The following is a 16,285-nucleotide window of genomic DNA, read 5'->3' on the forward strand; positions in this document are numbered from 1 at the left end:
GAGACGCTCCTCATTAGTCCCCGGGATAATTGCCCAGCGACGCGGGGGCACAACTCTCGCCTCACAGGGAGACGGGAGGGAGCAAGTCGGGAAAGCAATGCGAGGCATGATGGGAAATCAAACCTCCTCAGTGGTGGTCGCCGAGGGGTGCGCCTGACAGATGAAAGGGACCAGTGGAAGACGAAGGCAGCGAGAGGAGGGAGAGCACCCAAAGGCTCAGCAGATCAGAGGGGGACACCACAGAAAATAATGAAAAAGAGATGGGGGGGGGTTGGCAGAGCTTGGAGAGGGGCGAAGGCAGGAGAAGGAGACGCCGGTGGAAGCTCTCAAACACAACACCTGAAGGAGACTTTCATCCCACACATAAAGGGCAGAAGCAGGGACTGGCTGTCTTAGGAAAAGTTTGGATTGTGTGCCGCATGTGTGCGCCACTTTGCATATGTTCATTTCTTTGTTAAAACTTGCTGATTTTGTCACCGGTTGGTGGCTGAGTGACAGGGCCAGGGAGGCGGAGTGGCAGCAAGGAATCCCAATATGGAATTTTAATAAGGACAGGAAAAGAAGAGATAGGAGCCAGCGAGCTTGTGTGAAAGGTGTGTTTGTCTGACAGTGTTTGCTCTGTGCACGCATGCATGCATGCTCACCTCCTGATTTTGGGAATCTCATTTGGGAAATGTAGACAAGGACAAAAGACAGACTTGGAACAGAACTGGAGGAGGATCACTCCTCACCCCCCCGACCCAAAAAAAAAAAAAAATGGAAACACGGATTCATGCACGTTGGAAGCTGCTTTTCCAGCTTTATCCAATTATTCTGGAGTCAGACAAACTAAGAGCTTTAATGCAATTGAGCCCACAGCACTTTTCTAAGTCTGACATACACTTGTTCCTCTTGACTGGGCAACAGTGACTTTAGGAGCAATCGTCCTAAGTGTTAAGCTTGAAGTCTTTGAGTGTGTCGAGTGCCTGCACACTTTAGCAACAGAAGAAGTAGAGTTTCCCACAAAACCAAACCATATAGTTTTGATTTTATTTTCCTTATTGGTAAACATTTTTGTGTCTTCACCATGTCTGAGTTTATGGCATTTTTCCTCAAAAAAGTGTTTAACTTTTGTGTGATCTTAACCATCTGTTTACTCCCCATATCCTATGGGTCAAATGTACCCACCCTGGCAAAGCCCCAAAATAAAACAACTTCACTGAATTTGAAATCTAAAATCTATTCAGCCCAATGAAACATTTACTTATCAAATAAATTCAATTTAACACATTTTTTTTAAATCCTACTTTTTGTTTCTAAATACAAAACCCATTTTTTAAAGTTGCTTATTGCTGTTATTTAAATGTGAAGTAATTATTTTTTAAATAATTATACTGACAGTGCAACAATCTGGAGTTTCTTTGTCTTTTATATATTTTTGTGGGTGAATTATAAAAGGACTTTTCTTATAACACAACAAAACAACAAATTGTTGTTGACTTTATGAGGAATTTTCAATTTCAGCTATTAAGCACATGTGGAACAGTGAGAATGACTTCTGCAGACGTCTGTCTTATATGAGCAGCATTCAGCTTTTGTCTTTCAGGGACAGAACTGGAACCTTTTACAGATTCAGCTGCACCATCAAGTGGATCTGGGGTGTGTGTGTGTATGTGAATTAGTTTGTGTGTGACCTTTGAACTTTTTCTAGTGTTCAATATTTTATAATTCACGGGTCAAAATGACCCATAAGGTGTACAGCACACATGTAAACATAAACAAAAAACAGTTTAACTTTTTCTAAAATTAGAGCCGCTTTAGGGAAAGTTATAACATTTCAAGTTGGTAAAGGAAGGCATTTTTTCTGCAACTTAACTTGGTAGTGGGTCACTTTTAACCCGGAAGACAACACAAGGGATAAATACCTTGATAAATAAAGTGTGCCCTCAAAGATTTATGACTGTTCCTTTTTTTAACTTGATTTTTCTGTTGCAGTATTGAACTGTTGTCTGTGGGGATGCTCTCCCGTCTGCGGTTGCACACTCAGGTGACCGTGATCTCCGGTTCTCCTTGAACGTGTTTGTCACTCCAGACAGGCAGGTGCATGGCAGCTCTCCCTGTTTGCCCACGTGTTACCAGCAGCGGTCGGTTCCTCCTGTCCATTCTTGCCTTTCTTCCACCGATGTTCCCTCCTCGACTCGCCTCTGTTTTTTATAAGGGAAGGTCTGAAACGATCGGTGTACTCTGACAGCTGTTCAAACAGCCACACTCACTTTCAAAGGGCAGATGTCTTCACTGGAGCGAGTCATGCTTATTTTCCTCTGGGAGATGCTTTCCGCCGCAGGCCAGAGTTGGAATGAAAATCGTTTTTTTTAACAGAAACATGACTTAGGAAACTAGAGAGTTGAGTGGCAAAATACACACCATAGCTGGCCAAATGTTGTGTGTGTGTGTGTGTGTGTGTGTACAGCTCACAGTGGAGGCAAAGCTAAGTGAGAGCTGTGATAACTGGAGACAGATGTTGGAGAACCCCTATGCTTTGCTGCAACACTTCCAGTTTGTAGATGAAACTGCTGGAAAAGTGAAAAGTCAAACTAATTCTATTTAATATAATCTAAGGAAAAAAAAGAAAATGTAAAAGTTCTTCCTCAAACCGCACATTATTTTAAAGATGGGCTGGATAAAAAAACAAACCGAAAACTTGAGAAAAAATGTGCATATAATTTTATATATGAAACTATTTGTTTGCATTATTTTGACAAAACCTGTTTTAGTTTTTTATGCTAATAATAAAAGAGGAATAATGTCAAAATGTAAAACAGAACAATTATTAGCGAGTTTTTCATTTGCTGACAGGTGCTTAAACAACAACGGTTACTTCTATAAATGTGAACATCGGGACTTTGCACCCGGCTGTTCCAGATGCTCTGACTACGATGCAAAGGCTGCTTGAGATTTGCCAAATTTTCAATCAGAATATATCCTATAAGAAGGTATTTGTGAGGAAAAAAGTAGGGAAAAACTCCAAAGGCTTTGCTGTGAGATGTGGTCAAGGGTCTTCTTTGCTTGGTTAGGCTTAGTTTTACTGAAGCCAGGACAGTCAACATTACATAGATCCATCTTAGATCTGAATGTGGATTTTGATGATATCTGATCACTACAAGCACATTTTTGCTCTAAGTTGCATTAAAATGGGTGAATTTTAGGAGTAATTTTACAAAAGGGGGGAATTTTCTGATGTTATTTTAGTTTTTCTTCATGCATTATATGAGTAAATGTCTTCTACTCATTGATTAGGTGTGCTTTTTAGTCATTTATGCTTAAGTGTCGATAAATTCCAGTTTAATATTGACATGTGTACCTAAACACGCTGGGCGTATTCTCGCAGTGCGCGCTGTGATTTGATAACAGGGGTTGTCATTGCTCTGTGTGAAGCTGTCGCTGACGGCTGGTATTGACCCGAACTTCCCTTTGAAAGACGCAGTGTTTACATCCCCCGATGCAGCCCACAAGAGATCAATACCACCACTCAATGCTCATGCATACACATATAGTATCTGCTGCCTGCTATTATTCCCAGTGTGTGCACCTCATCAAGCAGACTCACATCTGCTCTCTGTACACTGACATTCAGTCTTTCCTTGTGTTACGTTTTCGTTTGTAGTATAGGGGGATTCACAGCAAAATGTTTTTTTTTTTGGATTTGGGTTGGATGGAGGCGGACTATTCCTGAGCATCATTCTTTTTCAGCTACAGTGAGGTTTGAATCTGCATCCCCGCAAATAAAAGGCCATCTGTGGCTCTTTGTCCGACCACACCGGTTGTCTTGCTCTTGATTTGAAGCACACGCAGAGGAAGCATTACAATATTAATGGTGGTTGTGTTTGATGTGAAAGTATGCCGGGGTTGACTGTTCCCCCTCCTGTTGTGACGGTAGTTTGTTCTCCTAATGTTCTCCCAAGTAAAAGAGGCTTTCATCCTGGCAGGAGGGGAAACTTTTCTCAGCTTTCCACCTCCTTTTCTCTCTCTTATGAGGGTTGGATGGAGGAAATGTGGAGAACTTTCTTTATGTTTTTTGATGACTGTGTGGTCTGACATAAGTTAAGTATGTTTGTGGTGTTCCTCTATGTCTCTTAATAAGCTACAGGGAGTCAGAGTGCGGGCAACGCTGTTGGTCAGAGGCAGACAGAATTTCTATAGGTCTGCCAGTTGGCTTTTACTGTAGCAGGGGGAAATGTGTGTCTGTGTGCGTGGAGGCAAAAGGGATTTTTTTATGTGGTGACCAGCAGCACCTGTTAGACGGTCCGCGGTCTTAACGCATCTTGTGGTAGCTTCCTGCGCCTGCATCTCCACTCGGGATTGCTCCACATGTGCAGCAGATATGTGAGAAGATCTGTGAGCAAAAAACAAACAAACAACAAAACTGATTAACATCATTTTAGGTGAAAGACAAAGAAGCTGGTTATGTGTCAACTTGCTGACTTCCCAGTCTCCATTCTGCACACCTGATCGACCGGCTGCCTCTGATCTCACATCAAAGGGTGAGTGGGTGGGGGGGTTGTATGTATGCGTGTGGAAAAGCTAGAGGAAGATGTGTTATATCTGTATACTGAATCCCATGTTTGTGAGGAGCAGAAATCGCACATCCACACATGCACGGGCAGACTCACATCCTCCGTCTTTTTCCCTGGAGTCTAACAAATCAGTCAGGCAGATAGAGAGGGCAGGAAGGCCAAACCTTGGGGTTAAACACATGCTGCTGAGGAGCAGCGCAGACAGACACCAAGACCACACCAATTCTGCATGCTTGGCTGGAAGACGGGATCCTACATATCTAATATATGATATACAGTACGCGTGTGATGCTTTGTATATGCCGAGTGTCACATGCAGACCTCATTACAGCATGTCAGCTGTGCTTGTTTCCAGTCTCCCAGCTGTGGTGGAGCTTAACAAGAGACAATATGCCAAAAGCATGCCAGGCGTGATGGTTTTACCTCCCAAATACATGAGTTCCTGACATCATTTAGTGCCTTGGTAAGCAGGAGTGACAGTCCTTGTTGACTGTCAAATGTGCCATTTTTTGTCATTTTTAAGATTTGAATTGAAGGAAGACATCTTTAGAGGGTTGCAAAGTGGCTGTAAAACCTACACCCAACAGCTGATCCTGAGTGACACATGCCAAGTGGAATTCCATGAATTTTATGAAAAGGCATTTCTTTAGAATTCAAAAATTCAGGAAGAAATTCATATTTCTTTAATTATGTTTTTGCTCAAATCATGACTTACTTAAACCTAAAACATGTAGTGTAATTACATTAGTGCATGGAACTGCACCAATTAGCTACGTTCCCCCTCTGATCGATCAAGTCCCCTTCTGTGGCGCTAAACTGTTTGGCAAGCTCCCATCAACGCCTGTACGCCTGTTATAGGTCAAAGTTGGCCAGGATTGACCCCTCACCTCACTGTGTCAGGGCATAAACACTCCCCCAGTTCTCCTCAGAGAATAGCATTGCTTCTGAACCATAAATCACAGGTCTGATAATTGGTAGGAAAACAGCAGTCCAGCAGTATATAACCTTTTACGTGTCGTCCCAACTCTTTATTATGGTGCTAATGAGTGGCTGTGGATCAGAGATGGTGGGAGGGAGGGGCACGCCACACTAAAATGCTACCTAAAGACACATGTACGCTGCAAAATGCTTCAAGCCAGTGTGCAGCGAACACGGCACAGAGCAGGCATCCACAGCTACATGCAGGAATGCTCTCATGCTTTGGCGCAGGCAAACATTCCCTCACACATGCAAACACACAGAAGCTCAAAAGTGTCTCTTACAGGCTGCCATTAGTATGGAGATTGTGCTAATTGTCCCCATAGACCACACAGGCGGTGGTTGGCAGGCTTGCTGTGAGTCTGCAGGGCTGAGTGCGAGAAGAGACTCCGTACACATCCTATTGTCTCGGTCGTGACCCTATTAGCGCAATTACAAATCACCCTGAATGATTATAGAATGCATGCTGTGACCCAATTCAGCACAAACAATGGCGTTTTGGCTTATTGAGCACTTCCTTTACTGTAGCTCAAGTTCACATGGGCAGAATCACACAGGAGTGGAACCTTAAGACCTCTGCTGTTGACATCCAGTTCAGATTAAATGCTGGTTAATATATTTCCTTGTATGGCTTCATTGAAGGTTCTTTGTCCCAGCCTGTATTTCCCACACACACATATGATTTTAATCGCACAGTTATCTTGAAATTAATCCTAAAAACACACAAAAACATACTTTGATACTTTAGTCTGGTCAACAAATGCCAGCATTAAATATTGTTCATAACTTGTTTTTCTTTTTTTGGTCAAAATCTGGCCAACCATTTCTAAAAACGTGTAATTTATTAGCTGTAAATACATTTAGAGATTATGAATAAAACTTGATATTTTTGTTAAGAATCAGTTCACCTCAGAGGCTTGAGGCTGGTGAGTGGACACAAAAGAAAGAGCATTTTAAACCTTCAACAATTTCAACAGATTTACTCTAAACATTTTAACTCCGGGCTTGTATTTTATTCTAAATTCACTGATATGATCCATTCTGTAGGCTTTTTTCAGAATTTTACATTCCTCCCAGTTTGGACTCCCGCCTGTGACCATGGGCAGCTGTGGACTCTGCTATTGGTGGGCCGGTGCGTTCATTTGCAGACTGGAGAGGATCCAGCCTCATTAGCAGAAGCTCTAAGACCCTGAACGGTCAAGTAGAGTAGGTTGAACTGTGAGCGGCACCGGTGTGACCCAGCTGAGTCAGAAAACAAGGGGGAGAAGATCTATACCCGCCGGCATTACCACCGGCCTCTTTGTTCCTCGGTGTCTGTGGGGATCGGAGGGGCGTGTCGATGGGGGTTCGCACCGCGCTGCTCTCACCACAGCTACACAGCAGTGTGTACAGATCACACGCATGAGCACACTCTCTGAAGTGGATCTGTGTACAGAATTCTGACACAAAGGGGCAAAAAATCACACTCAAGCAGTTACGTCCCGTCGTTGGTAGAAAGCTGTCACCTCAGTATCCTCCTTCAGCTCAATTTGTCTTCCCTTACATTGTGAGTGGTGCCGGGAGACCACATGTAGTACGCAGGGATGTGCTGACCTTCAACCATAAAAAGAAAACAACATCAATTAACAGCTTTAATTTGCTGTTAATAAAAGAATCGTAGAGTGCAAACGTTTTTTTTTTTTACCGGAGAAACACCTGAGCAGCCCAGACTTATAGTAGTAGAGGCTAAAAACCCTGAGATGCTGCTGGCCACACCTAAATAGCTAATGCTCTTTGACCTACCTCAGAGGGAAACAAGAGTTTTCAATCTGTCCACAGACTCTCTGGAATGCATTGCCACAGCAGGAATAGTCACTGTCCACTTTCAAAAAACTTTCATAAAACCTATTAATCACAGCATGAGACTGTGCTGCAGTTTTTGCTTTTATCAGTGTTCTGATGTCACTTATTTCATACTATTTTACTTTAAAAATTGTTATTAAATGTTTTGAGCTTTTAATGTTCATCGCCTTGTTTGACTCTGGTCATGTTAAGTCGCCATAACAATGAACTTAAACTGAATTGAACAGCATGACTTTTCGAGCGTTTATGCGATCACCTTGTATGAGCTGATGCTGACGTGGAGGAAAGCGGCTCTTCATACTGGATTTGCACCAATATGCAAAACGTTACTAACAAAAACTGTTGAAAGGAAATAAAAATGAATTGTCGTTGAGATCTTTAATACATTTTTGCATTGGGTAAATTGTTGATGTGATTTGTACTTTACAGCCACCATAGGTTTAATTCCGTAAACTTTTCACTCCAGCAAAGTATTGCAAATAAGCTCAGGGCTGCTTTTCTCTGCTTCAGAATCCACTGGAGTTGAAGTTACGGTATTTAAAAGAATGTAAACACTGACACGTAAGGGTGTGTCACACAGCTAGTACGTACGGATGAAATTTGGTCATACCTGAACACACGTGGAAAAAGTGAGAAAAGTTTATGTGAAATTTTCACAGATGTATCACAAATGAACCACGTTAAAACGATGGAATAAATGTGAATAAAGCGCACAAATAACACTTAAATCAATACAAAAATGGACCGTGGACAATTATTGCGCTGTTTCTATGCAATTCATTAGTGAATCGTACGTCAATTACGTATTTTTATCATGACATACGTGACTTATAGACGATATAAAAGTACTACAGTGGTACATGTGTGAAAACTCCGTTAGACATACATGAAGAAGTCATGGGAGTCCACAAATTTGTGTATGCGTCTTGCAAAAATCATAAGCAACTGCATAAGATTTACGTAATATTTGCGCATAAACTACGTTATTCTCAGCTGACCAAAAATTTTGAACAGCACAAAAGCGATTTCTTGCAAAGGCACGTCGGCCAAAACCCTCGAAGGACATCTGCACACGCCGACGATTGATAAACGCAAGAAACACTTATGAATTACATACATCATGCATAGATCACGAAAGACCAAAATTTTTTAAGAACAATGTGCAAAATGTACAGTGTGTACAGGCTGTGAGATACGGCCATTAAAGAGTTTAAGGCTTTTTGGGTGATTTGCAGCATATTTTTAAATGCATATTTCCATTTGAAAGTTTTGTTTCTTTGTTAAAACCTGTAATGTTTTAAAACACTTTTTTTTTTTAAATAAAGCCTCAGTTTCATCTTGAATTTAGTGCAGACTTGAACTTATTAAACCAGACTCATCCTCCAGTCTTGTTGTTGTAATTATAGTTTGGTTTGTGTATTTATGTATTATATGATAGAAACATGTAGATGCAACGTAATAAAATGTATAAAAACATTTCTGTGCGCTTGTCTGCGGGGATCCTTGTTTCAGCCTTCCCTGATTCCCATCTCCATTTGGATCTGCAGGCTGTTGAGTATACATGGTTTTATCGTCCATATCTTTGCGCTTTTTAAAGATTAAACAGCCTCATCTACTGTAATTGTTTGCTCATCCAGGCAGACACATCAAAATCCTGTAGGAAGTGTGACTAACCCAAACAGAGCAGTATCAAGCAGCGCCAGGTGTTTGTGGTCCCCCGATACCAGCAGCTGTGTTTCTGACAGTATCCGATCTTATCTGCGGCCGATCTGTGACGATAGGATGTGGGTCGGTGACCAAAACCTTCAACACGTCCTTTTAGGAGGTCTCCACACACTCCAGTCTTTGATGATGGTCATTTTTTTTCTTAAAAACCTGTCAGATTAACTAAAGGAAGACAACAATTGGGTTTTGTTTGAAGCTTTCTGCAAGGTTTTAGCCTCTGCTGTTCTCTAATACCTGCGGTTTCTGCAGCACAAAGTGCATGAGGGACAGGTGTGGAAGAAGAAAGCAGGTGTGTTGTCAGGTTTTTTCTCACCTGTTAGCTCTTTCAGCACATGTGTGTGACTGATGTAGGGCTGCACGATATGAGGAAAACTTGCAATATGCAGTATTAGTGATCAACTATACTTGAGCATAATTATAGCAAGTATACAACACTCACTGAGCATTTCATCAGGCAGATTTGTCCAACTGCTCCTTTAATCAATTTTATCATTAACCAATCACATGGCAGCAACTCAATGCATCTTGGCATGTAGACATGGTCAAGACGATCTGCTGCAGTTCAAACCGAGCATAAGAATAAGGAAGAAAGGTGACTGAAGTGACTTCCAACGTGGCATAGTTGCTGGTGCCAGACGGGCTGGTCTGAGTATTTCAGAAACTGCTGATCTACTGGGATTTTCACCCATAACCATCTCTAGAGTTTACAGAGAATGGTCAGAAAAAGAGAAAATATCCTGTGAGCGGCAGTTCTGTGAGCAGAAATGCCTTGTTGATGCCAGAGGAGAATGGCCAGACTGGTTCCAGCTGATAGAAGGAATACCGAGATCTGCAGAAGAGCATCTTTGAATGTACAGCATATCGAACATTGAGGCAGATGAGCTACAGCACCAGAAGACCAAACCAGGTGCCACTCCTGTCAGCTAAGAACAGGAAACTGAGGCTACAACTCTCACAGGCTCACCAAAACCGGATAATTGAAGTCTCCATTTCAGCTGCAACATTCGTCTCTTCCCCAATTTTTCAGTAAGTCAACCTTGTATCAACGGTTCAGGCTGGTAGTGCTGGTGGTGTAATGGTATGGGTAATATTTTCTTTGGACACCGATTGAGCATGGTTGCAACAGCACAGCCAAACTGAGTACTGTTGCTGCCCAAGCCCAACCCCTTATGACCACAGAGTACCATCTTCTGATGGATACTTTCAGCAGGATCATAAAGCTGGAATCATCTCAGTCTTGAACATGACAATGAGTTCAATGGCCTCAGCAGTCACCAGAGTGATCTATGCTAGGAACGATAAAGACAGTCATGACGGCAAAAAGTGGTTCATCCCTGTCCTAGCAAGGTCTAACAAATAAAGTGGCCAGTGAGTGTACACACCATATACATGTATGAAGTACACCAACTGAATAGTTCTTTAGACTGAATTTGATCATTTTATGTTATATATGTTAGTATATAAAAAGTAAACTTCAATATATCGCCTCACTTTTATATTGACTAAGAAAACTTGTAGTACATTTAAATACATTTCCTGCTGCTCTAACTTAGAATGACTTGGTTTCTGAAACTGCTGGATCCGGCAGCAGAGGTGTAGGAAATAGAGACGTAAAAGAAACAGAAATGTATCGGAAAATCGATCAAGTACTAGGATTAACAGCCGTATTGGTTGAAAGGTGAACCACAGCAAGGGATTTGGGTTGTATGCACTAAACATATGACAACCATTTTTTTCAGAGAACTTCAAACAATACCTGAATAATTAATATGACTCACTTTTTTATATCTTAGCAAACAAAACAGTCTAAAAGACCTAAAATACCAAGATTTTATGTGTAAAGCTGTTATGTCAAAGACATTTCGTTTTTGTTGCTTAAAATATAAAAGTGCCAGTAAGAAAAAAAGTTTCTATTTTCAAGTTTTAAATGCTAAATGAATAATAAATATCTAGATTGTATTAATGTATCAAATGTATTGTATCTGTATCTATCGCCACATAGTAGAATCTTCTATGTATCAATTTGTTGACCTTGAATGGAGATGCATGCCAAATCATGTGAGGCAGGGTTTTTGCAGAAGACTGGGTGGCAGACAGGTAACATAGGGCAGGTGAAACAGGACCTGAAAGAGGACCTGTAATAAGCAGTTGTTTTGTAGGGGAGAGAAGAACAGGGACGATGAAAAAGGATTAAATGGATTGTAAAATGAAAAATCGACCGAGCGATCGATCAATCAATCAATCAATCAATCAATCAATCAATCAATCAATCAATCATTTGATCATTATATTTGTTGCACTTATCATACTTGTGAACACAATGGGCTATTCACCAAGATAACTAATATAAAACAAGGAAATTCATTTAAAAATAAAGCCCCCCCCCCCACGCACACACTCACACACTATGCACATACATACATACATACATACATACATACATACATACATACATACATACATACATACATACATACATACATACATACATACATACATACATACATACATACATACATACATGTATCTTTTCAGAATTAACTATACCATTAACAGAGATTTCACCGAAGAATTTTAGACTGAATGATTAATCTCATTGAAATGATTTAGACTTGATTAGGTTGCAGCAATTTTAAGTGATTAGGATCAAAGTGGAATAAAGTAATCATTTGTAATTATGCTTTTAACTTGGTTTAATATTTTTTTATGAGCTAAATTGGAATACATTAACCAAAACACATTTTAGCCCTAAGCATTTAAGAAGTAGAAACTCAGAAAGGATTCTTATCTGTAGTAAAAAAGATTTCTTCACAATAATTCTCAGTTCCAACAATGTTTAAGGTTACATTTTAAAATATTATAAAAAAATAAAAAATGTGTTACAAATAGAGGCAAACAAGACATTTTCAGAGATACTAAAACACACCAGCAACAAGTAGTTCCTGCACCTTCTTTGAAACCAAAATTACCATATAGGTTCTATCAAATACCATTTCTTATTTTATTTAACTTTATTTTGTACAAAACCATGTTTTCTATCATTAATTTGACATTTGTTAAGGAATTTGTCTGACAGAGCTGAAATAAGTGTATATTGGTGCCTTTCTATGAATTTTTTTATGTGTTGCTTTAAATAAAGGTGTGATAAGATATATATATATATATATATTATTATTTTTTATTAATAAACAGTATAGTTCATGTTATCCTCTTTCCTTTTGCTGAAGTCTCCCTTGTTTTTTCCTGCATTTCTTTACAGATTGATCTGTGGCTGTAGTTCTGAGGACGAGTGTTTTATTTAGCTTTGTTTTCTTAGTATTATGTTTAGCTTTCTTCTTAAAGATTTGCCATTTTGTTTTCTATTTCTTTTCTTTGTCCCATGAACACACCAGATCTGAGTTTACTAATCACCAGCTGTTTCTACTTCTGGTAATTAGAACTCCATTTAAATAAAAGCCCATGGTTTTAGGCTCCTCAGATCTATTCTGTCTTTGTTACCTTCCTGGTTCTCTGTGTTTCTGGCTTGCTCTAAAATTTGTCTTATTAAATTTCAATTTTAGTTGAAGTCACATCTGTTTGCTTAACAAATGATTGCTGCCATCAAGCCTTTGATCCTCTGCATTTGGCTCCCCTGAAAGCACTATTGACAAATGAAAAAGATTTGATTCGGAAAGAAGCTTAGCTGAATGCCTTGTTTGGTTAGGAGAGATTTGATAACCTTTTATCAACTTTAGAGCAAATGTGATTCATCTGTTAAATGTATAGAATTCACTTAAGTTTACCTCGCATTAAAAAGCTGTGACAGTACACCAGTTGTTTGATTTAGTTCCCTTTACCATTTTTATAGATTTTATTTTTTCACTTTGTCACGGCATTTTAACATGTTTAGCTTATTGTCCTTTTTTACGAATTATAAACCAATCATCAAGTCCTTGTGTAATTAAATTTTTAGTGACTTCCACACAAGCTAACAAAGTGTTTATCTGGGACAGTTTAGAAAAGCCGAGTGCTTGTAAGCAACAGAGCGATTCCCCTCATTTTCTCCCTATTAACCACTAATTGAGAGACAGAGCGATTGGGGGAAATGAAAGTCAGAGCTGTGATTAGGAGACGATAGAATAATAAACGCCACAGGCAGACAGAAAGATACAGGGAGAGAGAATTAATGTATATTAATCAGTGGTCCAAGTAATTGTGATCTATATTTTTTTTGGAGCCAATCTAATTTCAGTCTAATGAAGGACTATGACCTGTCTATTTGCAGCTTGATGTCTCCCTGTCATTCTCCTGTCAGAAATGAAGATGTCCAACATGTGAAAAATGATGTTTAAACTGGAAATCTGTGGAAGCGGGCAGCCTCGGGTAAAGTGCTGACAGTACCTGAGGCACACGCAGATATCTGTGGATATCAGACAGTGGATGCAGGTAGATGGCATTAGAATGAGTGGCAGGGTACTGGTGATCGCTGTCTGCTGTCAGAGGCTTTTTGATCCAATGTGAGTTCACTGATTCTGACAGTTGGCAAACATGTCAAAGTCTACATTTGACATTTTGTTCCCAGAAAATGCGCTCAAGTACTTTTTTGGGGGGGGGCAAAAATGGAACATATTTAATGGGAGAGTTGTTCTTGTTGCAAAACTGGTTTTATAAAGGAATTTTAAAATACTTTTTTACTACCGGTAAAATTTTGCTCTTTTTCAGGATCTATCTGAAAAGACTTGCCTTAACTCTCCTTAAATGAAAACCCTGTATTTGGTGTCTTTAACATGCTCTTGTGGCATTTTCATGTCACCTCTGTCCTCCACTGATGAAGGAGTACATATATTAAAAGAATTAAGCTTAAAATTGTATTTCTGAGTATTTCTTTGCTCAAGTTCTGATGCATCCTCTTGCAAACAAACAGATCCATGGACGTCTTTCCTGGTCCGAGCTAGCATCTGGCTCACAACTGTCCATCTGCATAGCTCAGAAATTGCTCGCCAGTTATTTTTGTTCCACTGCTAATGTTAGGTTGAGATTGTGAACTACTATACAAAAAGCTCTTAGTAACAACGAAGGGAAGTAGGGTGGGGTTCATGCCTAATGTCCTGCCCACAACTCGGAAGCGAAATTCTAATGAACTTCTGCCGTTCTGCAGAAACTATGTCCTAGAAAATGACAGTTTAAAAGACATTTTTTGGTCCTAATGGCACACTCGTACTTAAAAGACCATTGGAAACGTTTCGAAAATAGATTAAAAAAAAATTATTGTTGTGGGACTTTACGTTTTACTCCATCGTATTGGGCAGGGGTAAGTGTTTTTAAAATAAACAGAAATCAAATCAAAATTAAAACCTTATGTCCTTAACTTTATCACACACTATTTATTTTTAAAATTATTTATTATTACACAAAAAATTCTACAGACTGGACGAAGTTTGACATGAAACAAAAACAAATGTACTTCAGCAAGTATATCATTTGATTTATGATTGTGGTGCAGAGGTAGAGCGGTCGACCCCTTACTGGAGGATGACCGGTTTGGTTGCTGCCATCACCGTCTATGTGTTGAAATGTCCGTTGGCAAGACACATAACCCCACATTGCTCCCTAGGGTTAGAGTTTTGCACCATGTAAGGCAGCGGAGCTGCCCGCCATCAGTGTGCGAATGTGTTTGCATAGATGAATGGGACTTTGAAGCCTTAAAGGAAGATAGTAAAGCGCTGTAAAAGTATACGCCATTAACCATTATCATAGTGGTAAATATTGTGATTTAAAAACCAAACTAATCTTCAATACTAAAGATTTTCACGATATCGGATGTTTGACTCTGGAAAATAAACTGACTGTACCAATTAACCGACTTCAGAAGAACCTGAAATATCTTTGATGTAAATGTTACTTAAAGAATCGGAGGTTATCTTTCAGAATCCATCAGCTTAATTAAGGCACACTATAAAGGTTAAATATTTTATTACAAGTAAAGATTTATTTGTACATCTCTACGGATTTCCAAAGACAGTCCTGAGTTCCTCTTCTCTTCCTTGAATGTGGAAGTCCCCATCAGAGGTCATTGAGCCATGCATCTCAATGAGGGGCAGATTGATTGTCTAAAACAGAGCAGAGGCAGCGTTCGATCTTTACCCTCAGGTCTTGAGAAGAGAAATATGGTCACAGAGAAACAGTCACCAAGCTACCAGGTCTGTTCTCCATCAGAAGTGATTGAACACATACATGCGGAGCCACGCCCGCACCGGATGGAACAATTGTAGTGACTAATGGAGAAGATGAGGGAAAGAAAGGAGAAGAAATAGGAGAAAATTCTGAGTATGTGCGCTGATTGACCTGCGGTCGGAGAGGTTATGTCCATTGATCTGTGGGGCAGAATAAAAGGGCTTTAACCTGAGGTGCTTCAGAATGAGTCTATTATAGGTTTGAGATTCCTATCCATTCCCTCCCAGAGCTTTTTCATCATCTGACTCCCCATGACTTGCGGCTGACTTCTGTTGTTCACCTAAAGCACTACAAAGGCCAAAGGCCAATCAATGTTCTACAAGAGGTTGATACAGATCTTATTAGTCAATGAATGATCATTAGTGGCCTAACGAGGCATTGATTTGTGCAGGGCCAAAGGTTACAGTGGTTGTGGCGAGTGTGTTTAATACATTAAACACAATTGATTGAAAATCAGGAGGGATGTTTTGAAAAATGTTGGAATTATGTAGGACATCAACAGATTTAAGGGCAGGCACAGAGAGGAGTGTGGTTGTGATTGAACATCAAACCAGCAGGATATTTGTCCTTTTCTTCGTGAATTCATGGTGTTGCGATTCTTGAACTAATAAAAAGCAGATATGTAGAAGTACCAAGTTAAAGGGAGTGAACTTACTGTTTCAAAGGCTGGAACAGCAGCCTTTGAAAGTTAAGGAAATGACTCTGCTCATAGCAGATGTGTTACTACAGGCCCTATTATGTTGCTCATTAAATACCCAACCTCTCAATAGGCCATTATTTCCCCAATAAAAAACAAACGGCGGCCTGCATACTTTCCTTTCTCCCCCCTCTGCTTCAGAGGTTAACTTTACCTCACAGACGGCAAAAAACCCTGACTAATATCCTGCATGTGATGCTTTTAAATAGGAAGCATGCTGCTGGATAGGGCGTTGTACAGGTGTGGCAGGAGCCAATGGATTTTATAGCTCTCCATC

At 40.0% G+C, this 16,285-nt stretch overlaps 1 protein-coding gene across 2 annotated transcripts in view; it reads left to right on the forward strand.

Moving 5' to 3' along the window:
* Positions 1–16,285, forward strand: part of rnf220b (ring finger protein 220b) — a 34,229-nt gene that overhangs the window by 2,378 nt on the left and 15,566 nt on the right. The window lies entirely within an intron of this gene.

The sequence above is a fragment of the Oryzias latipes genome, chromosome 4 (assembly GCF_053564925.1).
Source record: "Oryzias latipes strain Hd-rR chromosome 4, Olatipes_Hd-rR_3.1".
In the NCBI taxonomy this organism is placed as follows: domain Eukaryota; kingdom Metazoa; phylum Chordata; class Actinopteri; order Beloniformes; family Adrianichthyidae; genus Oryzias; species Oryzias latipes.